Consider the following 12,129-nt stretch of genomic DNA (forward strand, 5'->3'; position numbering starts at 1 on the left):
CCCATCAATTGCCGTGCAGTCAGTATCTATGTTTATAGTAGTAAAGGAAGCCAAAAAGGCAAGTTGGGCATAGTTGCCCTGCAAAAAGGAGTTCAGCTGAATGGACATAAGCTGTGATGTGCTGCCTAGGCTGAAAGTCAGAGAACAGTTCTTGGCCAGTTTGAATTAGCTGTATGGAAGTAAACAACAGAACTACTTATTAACTTTAGGTGCAGCTTTTAGCAAAACACTTCAGTGATGTTCACTGACTGAAGTTCATTGCAGGCTAACATGAGTTATGCATGTGTTGAATTATTTAACTGCCTTACAGACACAATTTTTTTTTTGTTGATAACCATTTAGTATTCTTCCTACTTTGGGAGAGAGTTAATTGAAAGTCAGGAAAAGTACATCTGCAACGAAGCAAGTGGGAACAGAATCCTCTCTGCTAATGTCCTCAACCACTATGCCAGGTTACTGACAACTGCCCTAATCACAGCTGGGCCTCTGCTGCCCCGCAATCATCCTTCTATCCCTAACTAGAGGGAGTGACACTACTTGCACACTACCTGTGCAACCCTACGAGGCACAGAATTTACCTGTAAACTTATAATCGTTGCCACAAATCTCAGGCCTCACTTTGGCCCCAGGAAATATGGCAGGCAAGTCAAGTCTACCTGACCAGCAACTACGTCACTCAAATCTACAGACAGAGCAATGGGCATAGAAGTGGGAAAATCCTGTGGAATCAGCACATAGCAAGGACAAAGCAGCTCGAGCTGGACTAGAGGAAGGCCACTATGATCAGAAGTCAGGACAGTTTCTACAACTGGTTGATACTAAAAGCAAAGCTCAGTCTTCCATACTGTCCACCACCTTTCCTCAAATAAGTTGCAAAATCAGAATTTCAACCCTGCAGCAGACTCTGGGCAGAAAGTGTTTCCAAAATTTGTAGCTACAGCAACTCTAGGCTGGAGGACAAACATAAAACAAACAGGAAAATACAGAAAGGGCAGATACTTCACTTCCAAAAAATATTTGATTAATTACAACACATTTCTACAATAATATAGTAGCAATGCAGCAACGAGCACTAGTCTCTCAAAGCTTTTAAACTCTAAGACGGTGGTCAGGATCCTCCTCATCCCCAGGACGTTTAACTTGCATCACTCATTGCTCAACATGGCTACTCTCATACAGGAAAATGAAATTATTCTCTCCTCAGAATGGCATGGACAGTCAGGAAATTTTAAGATCAAAATGCATGATACATTTCATAGAATCATAGAATGGTTTGAGTTGGAAGAGGACCTTAAAGATCATCTAGTTCTACCTCCCCTGCCATGGGCAGGGACACCTTCCACTACACCAGGTTGCTCAAAGCCTCATCCAAACTGGCCTTGAATACTTACAGGGATGGGGCATTCACAGCTCCTCTGGGCAACCTGTTCCAATGTTTCATCAGCCTAACTGTAAAAAAATTTCTTCCTTATATCTAATCAAAATCTGCCCTCTTTCAGTTTAAATCCATTGCCCCTTGTCCTATCACTACACGCCTTTGTGAAAAGTCCCTCTCCAGCTTTCCTGTAGGCCCCCTTTAAGTACTGGAAAGCTGCTATAAGATCACTCCAGAGCCTTCTCTTCTCCAGGCTGAACAGCCTCAACTCTCTCAGCCTGTCTTCATAGCAGAGGTGCTCCAGCCCCTTGCATCACCTTCGTGGCCCTCCTCTGGACCCACTCCAACAGCTCCATGTCCTTCTTACGTTGGGGGTCCCAGAGCTGAACGCAGTATTCCAGGTAGGGTCTCACAAAACCAGAGTAGAGGGGCAGAATCACCTCCCTCAACCTGCTGGCCACGCTTCTTTGGATGCAGCCCAGGATACGGTTGGCTTTCTGGGCTGCAAGTGCACATTGCCAGCTCATGTTGAGCTTCTCATCAACCACCACTCCCTTGTCCTTTTCCTCAGGGCTGCTCTCAATCCATTCTCCGCCCAGCCTGTACTTATGCTTGGGATTGCCCCGACCCACGTGCAGGACCTTGCACTTGGCCTCGTTGAACTTCATGAGGTTCTCACAGGCCCACCTCTCCAGCCTGTCAAGGTCCCTCTGGATGGCATCCCTTCCCTCCAGCGTGTCCACAACACCACACAGCTTGGTGTCATCAGCAAACTTGCTGAGGATGCACTCGATCCCACTGTCCAGGTCGCTGACAAAGCTGATAAACAGCACCAGCCCAGTACTGACCCCTGAAGAACACCACTCATCATTAGTCTCCGCTTGGGACATCAAGCTGTTGACCACAACTCTTTGAGTGTGACCATCCAGCCAATTCCTTATCCACTGAGTGCTCCATCCGTTAAATCTGTCTCTCTCCAATTTAGAGTCAAGGATGTCGTGTGGGGCAGTGTCCATTGCTTTGGACAAGTCCAGGTAGATGATGTCAGCTGCTCTTCCCTTATCCACCAACGCTGTAACCCCACTGCAGAAGGCCACCAAATTAGTCAGGCAGGATTTGCCCTTAGTGAAGCCATGTTGGCTGTCATCAATCATCTCCTTTTATTTCATGTGCCTTAGCACAGTCGCCAGGAGGATCTGCTCCATGATCTTGTTGGGTACAGAGGTGAGACTGACTGGCCTGGGTCTGCCTTTTTTCCCGTTTTAAAAATGGGGGCTGTTTCCCCTTTTCCAGTTGGTGGGAACTTCACCAGACTGCCAGGACTTCTCAAATATGATGAACAATGGTTAAGTTCATCCGCCAGTTCCCTCAGGACCCGCAGATGCATTTCATCAGGTCCCATGGACTTGTGCACCTCCAGATTCCTTAGATGGTCTCAAATCTGATCTTCTCCTACAGTGGGTGGTTCTTCATTCGCCCAGTCCCTGCCTTTGCCTTCTACCATTTGGGCTGTGCAGCTGGAGCACTTGCCAGTGATGGCTGAGGCAAAAAAGTCACTGAATACCTCAGCCTCCTCCACATCCTGGGTAGCCAGGTCCCCTGTTTCCTTTCAGAGAGGGTCCACATTTTCCTTAGTCCTCCTTTTATCACTGAGATACCTACAGAAGCTTTTCTTGTCGCCCTTGATGTCCCTGGCCAGATTTAATTCTATCACAGCTTTACCTTTCCTATCCTGATCCCTGGCTACTCAGACAACTTCTCTGTATTCCTCTCAGGCTATCTGCCCGTGCTTCCACCCTCTGGAGGCTTCGTTTTTGTGTTTGAGTTTGTTCAGGAGCTCCTTGTTAATCCATGCAGGCCTCCTGGGGTTTTTGCCTGACTTCCTCTTTGTTGGCATGCACCGCTCCTGAACTTGGAGGAGGTCATCCTTGAATACTAACCAAATTTCTTAAGCCCCTCTTCCCTTCAGGGCTTTCTCCCATTGTACTCTACCAGCCTTGAAGAGGCTGAAGTCTGCTCTCCTGAAATCCAGGGTAGTGAGCTTGCTAAGCACCCTCCTTGTCGCCCTAAGGATCTTGAACTCCACCATTTCATGGTCACTACAGACAAGGATGCCCTTGAGTTTCACATTCCCCACCAGCCCCTCCTTGTTGGTGAGAACAAGGCCCAGCAAAGCACCTCTCCTTGTTGCTTCCTCTATCACTTGGAGAAGAAAGTTATCCTCAACATGTTCCAGGAGCCTCCTGGATTGCCTATGCCCTACTGTGTTGTCCCTCCATGAGATATTGGAGTGCTTGAAGTCTCCCATGAGAACCAGGGCTTGTGAATGTGAGGCTGCTCCTATCTATCTGTAGAGGGCCTCATCCACTTGGTCTTCCTGGTCAGGCAGCCTGTAGCAGACCGCCACTACAATGTCAGCTGTCCCTGCCCTCCCTTTAATCCTGACCCATAAGCTCTCAGCCAGCGCCTCATCCATCCCCAGGTGCAGCGCCATGCACTCCAGCTCATCATTGACATAGAGGACAAGACCTCTTCCTCATCTCCCCGGTTAATAGACCAGGCACATCTGTTTCTTCCAATGTCACTGCTCACAACCGGAAGGAGAGAATCATAGAATGGTTAGAGTTGGAAAGGACCACAAAGATCATCTAGTTCCAACCCCCCTGCCATGGGCAGGGAAACCCTCCACTACACCAGGCTGCCCAAAGCCTCATCCAACCTGGCCTTTAACACTTCCAGGGATGGAAGAAAATATAATCTTAAATAATCTTCATAAATCTTAATAAAAAAGATTTCCATGAAGGTTTATCAACATGAATGGTCACTGTAACAATAAGGAAAGCTGCTCCAAGAAATGTGGACCCACCTGCTTCATACCAACCACTTCTTCCTTTTCCTAATGTATTCTAGTTGTCTTGCCTTTAAAGTCAAGGGACAAATTTAAGTGTCTTTGCTGTAGATTGACTACATTCATAACCAAAAGAATGTCTGTGCTCAAAAATATTTTGTTTAGAACACCTGTCAACAAATATTAGCTAGTTTGTTTTTTTTTTTTTTAAAAAAAAGGAGGGGGGAGAAGTAGTTCTCAACTTATAGTCCTATACATATCTTATTCAGGCAAGGGAAAACAACTCTTGATGTCACAACTGTAGTCATTCCTACATGTGAGGACAACTTCATTCAACTACAATCTTCACATCTTCAAAAAACTTGTGACAACAGAATTCCAGCTATTTACTCACAATCTTAAAGTAACTGCAACTTATTCCTGTAACCAATTCTAAATACTTCTGATGCTTCTTAAAAGCGCTAGCAATGCAGACTAATACCATACATATAGCACCAAACAGTATAAAATAGGTATCCATCTCTCTCAAGTAGAAACCACAAACTGTCAGATTCTGTGATTAATTTGTGCTCTGAACAAAAAAAAAGCCATCGAGGTATTTTTTTACTTGTGACTTGAATGAAGATGCAACTGCATTTCTTGCACTGAGTTAATTCCATTGCATTAATTAACTCCACTGACACAAAATACCATGACGTAGATTTAGACATTCCCAGTAAGTCTTGAAAGGAAATTATATATTAAAATATTTTCTTAATAACACTTTTATATTTTATATATTTGCAATACGGCTTTTTACTGTAAAGTGAATTACACATTATAGTAAAACTTAATGAAGAGGTTCGTTTATCCAATCATTGGAACAAGTTATCCATTTAAGAGAACTCTGAATTTCTGTTTGAAAACTGAAGCGACGATCATTCTAAACTTAGAAAATATCACCAAACTAATTTCCTTCTCAGACTCAATGCATGCCCTGGGTTATATGGCACAGACTACGATTTATTATGTTCAGTAAGGCAGTAGGATATGCTATCATATAAGGTAGAGGTTCGTTAAGAAATGCATTGCACAGAAAGGTAGTTGCAGAGCAGTGCTCTGAAATGACCAGATTAGAAAGCCAAGATTGAAACCTTTTTAACTTAAAAGCTGTTTATGTTCACTGTTTAGAATTCTTTCACCAGGCGCCCTTCTTTGCTTCTGCACAAAATCATTAGGTAGCAGGTCTCAGTAGAAACTTAAAGGCACTTAAACTTGAGCCCAGCTTTCATAGTGATTTAGATGCAAAAACGTCCAACTGTGTGCCCAGCCCTGCATTAATACATTAAGTTACAGCTTTTTATACAGCAAACTAAAACCAAGCATCATAAAGAATTTATTTCCAATAATCAATAGAGAAATATATTTTAAGTCATTATGACTTGAAAATTTTCTCTCTTCTTTGGAAACTGTCATTTGATCAACATACTCCAGCAACCAAATGACTGCTTATCTTTTTACTAGTGGTTGGTCACCTAGTCCCAAATCAAAGCATAGTAGTGTAGGTTTTGGTGAAAAGAACTGAAAATAGAAGAAAAATGTGAAACAAAGAATGAAAGACAAATAGAACCAAATGGCAACATAAAGAAAATTGGGAGGGACGAGACCAAAATAACTTAGAGATGGAAAGATGTTGGTATTAAACATCAAGAAATATTAAAAATGAAAAAACAAGCCACCAACCACAAAAAAAATCAAAACCAAACATGAACTCTTTCACAGCCAGAGTTAAAAAGACAAACACAAAAGCCAAAAAACTTTGCGGTAACTATGAATTACATACCAAAGCAAAACAAGCAAAGCAGCCCTACCCAAACAAATAAAGATACATCAAGGAACTTTCCTGGCTTTAAACTAAGTCACAAAAGGAGAGCCAGCTAGCATTAACTTGGACCACAATTAGATTCTGCTCTATTTATGACCCAGCACTTATGGGTCACAAACACACACAAAAAAGGAACTAACACAAGAGAGCACAGGGACACCGGTGTCATGATGCCTTTCACGGGCAATATCATCTTATCCCAGCTTCAAGTAATCATTTGTATATAAACTCAGTCTCATTGCGGATATAACTGAGAGTTGTAAGGACAATTCTGCATACTATGATAAAGCTATGAGCACAGAAATACAACCAGATCTGATGCAACAGCTGAAGTCTGAAGACAAGCTGGTAAGACTACTATTCTCTCCCCAAGTATGTTACTAATACACTACATAAGCCAGTGGGTTAAGGAAGGACTTGTACTGAGTTGGACATTACCTGAAGAATGCTCTGGCTTATTGAGGAAACAGAAAAGTAGGGAACCATGATGTATGGCACGATAAAGGGAGGCAGGTGAGGGAGCTGAAAGCACCCAGCCTCTACTACAGAGTTCCTGGCGGCTGCTAGCAAAATCACTAAAACTAAATCAAACTTTTCACAGAAAGCCAGTGCTGCTTCTTCATTTTCTAAATGTTCGGTTAGACACATCTCTCTATTTCCGCAAACATGATTTCAATACTCCCAGGTGCAACAGACTGTCGTGGAAGCTATGCATAAAACGAACTAGATTTTATAAAGATGCTTAAATACTGCACTCACAAAAATTAGGTACCAGCCATTTCAAGTTGCATCCTTGAATTTAGCACACTTCCAATAATTTTGTCCTTAATCCAGATAGTTCCTGATGTGCAATAGCCTATTGGAGACACCAAAATACTCTATCAGAGATAAAATGCTTATCAACAGTCTCTGAACACTGAAATTAGTTTAGGATACTGTAGTCAGAATTTGCATGACTGAAGTTTGCAACATTAAGATAACTGGATCAGGCTGAGAGAGTTGGGGCTGTTCAGTCTGGAGAAGAGAAGGCTCCAGAGTGATCTTATAGCAGCCTTCCAGTACTTAAAGGGGGCCTACAGGAAAGCTGGAGAGGGACTTTTTACAAGGGCATGTAGTGATAAGACAAGGGGCAATGGCTTTAAACTGAGAGAGGGGAGATTTAGATTAGATATAAGGAAGAAATTTTTTTACAATTAGGCTGATGAAACATTGGAACAGGTTGCCCAGAGAAGCTGTGGATGCCCCATCCTTGGAAGAGTTCAAGGCCAGGTTGGTTGGATGAGGCTTTGAGCAACCTGGTGTAGTGCATGGTGTGTCTGCCCATGGCAGGGGGGTTGGAGCTTTATGATCTTTGAGGTCCCTTCCAACTCAAACCATTCTATGATACTATATATTGAGCAAATACAAACCAAATACTATGGTGAGAAGCAGAATAATGAAAACATTTCCCTGTGGCTTTAGGTCTCATATTTGGATTACTGAGATGCTACTAAGACCAAAACTTGAGTCTCAGATATTGGTCTCTGATGTTTAATAAGATTTGAGCTCATATTGTACCTTTTGACTGAGGAATATTATTAATGGCACCTTTTTTCTTTTGCTGAGGAATTTATAATAGTCTTAATAGTTACGATTACTGAGTTATAGACAAAGCCAGTCAGGAGATCAAAAAATTGAGGACAAAGTAGAAGAAACAAACACCTGATGCATTACCCTGTATGTTTGCTTACTCAGGAGTATATGGGGATTGCTATACTTCCCCCCTTCTACATCTCAATCCTAGCCCTTTACTTCATGCTGACACTTGTATAATTGCACAGTAAACTGCCCAAAGTCTAACCACAACAACAACAACAAATTATCTTTTAGCCAGCGAAGCTCCCTGAACCACAAAGCCACACAAAGAAATCAGGCATCTGAGCATGAGACAACTGGAACCTCCTGAGTGGGCAGAGGTCTGTGACAGCGATGACAAACTAAATGAGCTTGAACTGATACGACAATGTATAAACATGATTCCTTGGAAGGGCAAGGTGAAGCACGCAGCTGACAGAAATAAACCTGTTTTGATCCTACATAAACGAAGCCCATATGCCTCTAAGATACAGAAGTTGCAGGATGCATTACGTCTTCAAATAGAAAGATCGTTAGGTCAAGCCTCTCACTTCAGAAGCACTACTCTTCTCCATTGGTTTTGTATTTGAGGATCTACCAGGCTGAGACACAACAAGGTGTGTTCCACAACACAGTCTTCCCAAGGCTTTGCCAATCTGCTCACCCACCGTCCGAAGGCGGTGGAAAGCGAACGCTGCTTCCCTCACACAAACCACGCAGTTGCCGCTGTCCCCCCGGCCCTACACCGCGAGGCAACCGAGCTGTGCCAGGGCCACGCCGCTTCTGAGCGGCCAACTTCCCTGGGAGCGCGCCGCTCCCGACGCCACCCCGGCACAGCCGCGCACGGCCGCCCCTCTGCCCTTGGCTCAGCTGCGGAAGGAGTGACGCTGCACGGGCGCCTCGGCAATACACATCCCCCCCTCGGGAAAACCCGAGCGACGCGGACAAGCCTGGAGCCCGCCGGGGCACGTACGCCCGGCCCGAAGAGCGCGGAGAGGGCAGAGCAGCGCCTCGGGCCCGCCCGCGGCCGGACCCTCAGCCCCCGCCGCCCGGGGCCGCTACTGCCGCCGGCCCCGCCGCCCCCACCCCGCGCAGCGCCGCCGACCAACCGCGCGCCCTCCGCGCCGCGAGCCCGCACCGCCACTGACGCGACGGCGACAAGCAGTTGCGAAAGCCAATGGCGGCGGCTCGCCGCGCCGGAACCGGCGAATCGCGGCGGGGGCGGTGGGCGTGCCTTGGCCGGCTCGGGAGAGAAGGCTGGGGATGAAGGAGCGTCCTCCGCGCTCCGGCGGCTCTCCGCCTCGCGTCTCCCCCTCCCTCGGGGGCAGCGGCGGGGCGGGGGCGGCCGGGAGCCTTACCCTCGGCGGACATAGCTTGCGGGGCGGCGGAGCGCGGGGTCCTTGTCGGGCGGGGAGGGCAGCGGAGCGAGCCGGGGCTCCGGCACAGGCAGGTGTGGCCGGAATGCAGCGTTGGAAACGGAAGCGGCTTCTCCGACGTGAGCAACAAACTGTTTCGAAGCAGTGCGGCTGCGCGCCGGGCACGGCGGCGCGCCGGCAAACGGGGGCGGGGGGGCGGGGGCGGTGCCTCCCCCTACCGCAGCCGCCAGCCCGCCCGCGCCGGGGGCCGCCGCCTCGTCCCTGGCGCTGGAGGTGCGATGCCGGGCGGCGGCTCTTGCGTTACGGAAAGCGACTCGGCTTCCTCTGCGCTCCTCTTGGCTCCGTGGCGCTGCCGCTCTCCCAGCGAGCCAAGGCCGGGCTGAGGGCAGCGAGTTCGGTTTCGTGCAGGCTCGTCTATCCCCAGGAGGGTGGAGGGCTGCCCAGCTGCTCCCTGAGACTCTGCGAGAGGGCAAAGCTGTGGGTAACTTCAGGTCCAGCCTCCGCAATTCTCAAACTTTAGAGTCTCCTGTGCGTGCCATCCACGGCCCCAGGTTTCAGCGTACAACAGAATCATAGAATGGTTTGGGTTGGAAGGGACCTCAAAGATCATCTAGTTCCACCCCCCCTGCCATGGGCAGGGAAATCCTCCACTACACCAGGTTGCTCAAAGCCTCATCCAAGCTGGCCTTGAACGCTTCCAGGGATAGGGCATCCACAACTCCTCTGGGCAACCTGTTCCAGTGCCTCACCACCCTCAGAGTGAAGAATTTCTTCCTTACATCTAATCTAAATCTCCCCTCTTTCAGTTTAAAGCCATTGCCCCTTGTCCTATCACTACACACCCTTCTAAACAAGTCCCTCTCCAACTTTCCTGTAGGCCCCCTTCAGGTACTGGAAGGCTGCTAGAATATCTTCCCCGGAGCCTTCTCTTCTCCAGGCTGAACAGCCCCAACTCTCTCAGCCTGGCTTCATAAGAGAGGTGCTTTAGCCCTCGGATCATCTTTGTGGCCCTCCTCTGGACTCGCTTCAGCAGCTCCATGTCCTTCTTGTGTTGGGGACTCCAGAGCTGAATGCAATATTCCAGGTGGGGGTCTCACAAGAGCAGAGTAGAGGGGCAGAATCACCTCCCTCGATCTGCTGGCCACACTTCTTTTGATGTCTGGCTATCTTACCACGCCATCAGATTTGGTTTTGGTTCTTTGCAAACCACTCGTAATGGGAGAAATCCAGTTACAGAGGGGTGTTAACGGCTGCAAAAGGTTGTCCTCACAGAACTGTACAACGTCAGCTATCAGGATTCTAGTTCATGCGGGAATATTATGGGCCTTTGGGAAGGACAAGATATAGAAACGTCAGCCTCAACTACCTATACCAACAATTTTTGTGATTTTGTGCTTTTTGCCTGACCACTGCCTCCTTCATCTCTATACACCAGCCCCCCTTTTTTTTAATTCAGGATTGGGGATAAGGGGGTTGGCAGGGCCAGGACACCCTGTCGAGACATTCCATGGGTGTGCTCACACTCACCTCTGGAGGCACAGGGACGTCTCGGAGGGAATGTGTTTGGGGAGGGTTTGGAAGAGGATCTAGGATGGTAATGGGTCCCGATATGGTCATGGCATGGGGCAATGAAGTGCCCTACAACAACCTGCAGGACCAAAGCACAGCTCAGCAGCACCATGGAGATACTAAATCAAGCCAACAGAAGGGCAATCCCTGCAGATCCAGCCAAGAGCCCTACCAGAAGGTGAAAGAGATGTCTGGAAAGCGCTGTGCAATGAGAGAGGATGGTATGATCCTCTCTGGTTGTATCTTCTGTCACATAACCTAATATTTCCCCACTAAAAGCTGGTCTGTACACCCACAAAGGAGCATAGAGAGAAAATGGCAGAGGGAGCCCAATTCACACCCGGTCTTCGCTACCCTCAGGTCCATCCCTGGGGCCATCAATCCTTCTCCAAGTGCCCAGAAGAGCCCAGGGGCACAAAAGCAGGTGGGAACCTAAATTAAGGACTCAGAGAAACAAACAAACACCTCGTCTGGGCTCCTTCCAGGGCTGTCACAGCAGAGTCTCATGACCAGCATCCAGGCATGCAACCCATCAAATGAGTCAACACTAGAACACCTTTTGGACTGGGGCGGGGGGGGGGGGGGGGGGGGGGGGGGGGGAGGGGGTGGATGTGGTTGTTGCCTAGGGCTACGGGGAATGTTATGAGGAAAGAGCGTTTCAGGATTGCACAGGACTTATGAGATATTTAGAGGAGGAACCAAAAGCAGGGAAAGAGATGGATTGAGGTGAATTGGGGAGAAACTAGTGTATTGTCATACTAAATTTTTTTCTAGCTCTTTCCTGGGATGAGAGTTCTCTCCTCTATGCACATGTGTGTGTATGGAGATCTGAGTGCAGCAACGGGAGTCAGACCATGTGTCGGAGGTCAAGCTGGACTGTCCAGCCAGTAGGTGAAGTGGCCTAGGAGCCATGGGTCAGTTGGCTACTGTGGACCAAGGGAGTCCTGGCCAGCTGCTGGAGAGATCATGGGGTCTGGGAGTCTCCAGGGGTAAGGGGGGCGTGTGTGTGTCTAAGGGCAAGACCAAAGGGTGGTGGCTACTGGGGAATCAGAGTGCCTCAGCCAACGCTGGACTTGTGAGTGGCTCTCTGTCTCCAAGGATACAGCTGAGGGGGGCTGGCTAATGAGAACCAGGGAAGTCATGGCCAACTCTGCATGGAGGGGTGGGGGGCTGAGATGCTCTGTGCCAGCAACAGCAGTGGGGCTGCAGCCTCAGGGACTCATAGGTGCCAGCAACTGGGCAGACTGAGTCTGTGCTTCCTTTATCACTTCCTGATCTTTAGCAGGTTTAAAAGCCTTTTCTCTCTCTGACATAGATAGCAAGGTGGAAGACCAGCATCTACAAGCCCCATCTTGAACTGAATCAGTGCAGTACATCCAGTTTCTTGCACAAGTTTCTTCACTAAAACACATCAGAATTTTCTCATGCTTTCTAGCTAAAGTTCTGGGCTGAAAGAGCGTTGAGTAAGCTAAGAGTTTCACTT

This window comes from Tauraco erythrolophus, chromosome 1 (assembly GCF_009769465.1).
Source record: "Tauraco erythrolophus isolate bTauEry1 chromosome 1, bTauEry1.pri, whole genome shotgun sequence".
Lineage (NCBI taxonomy): Eukaryota > Metazoa > Chordata > Aves > Musophagiformes > Musophagidae > Tauraco > Tauraco erythrolophus.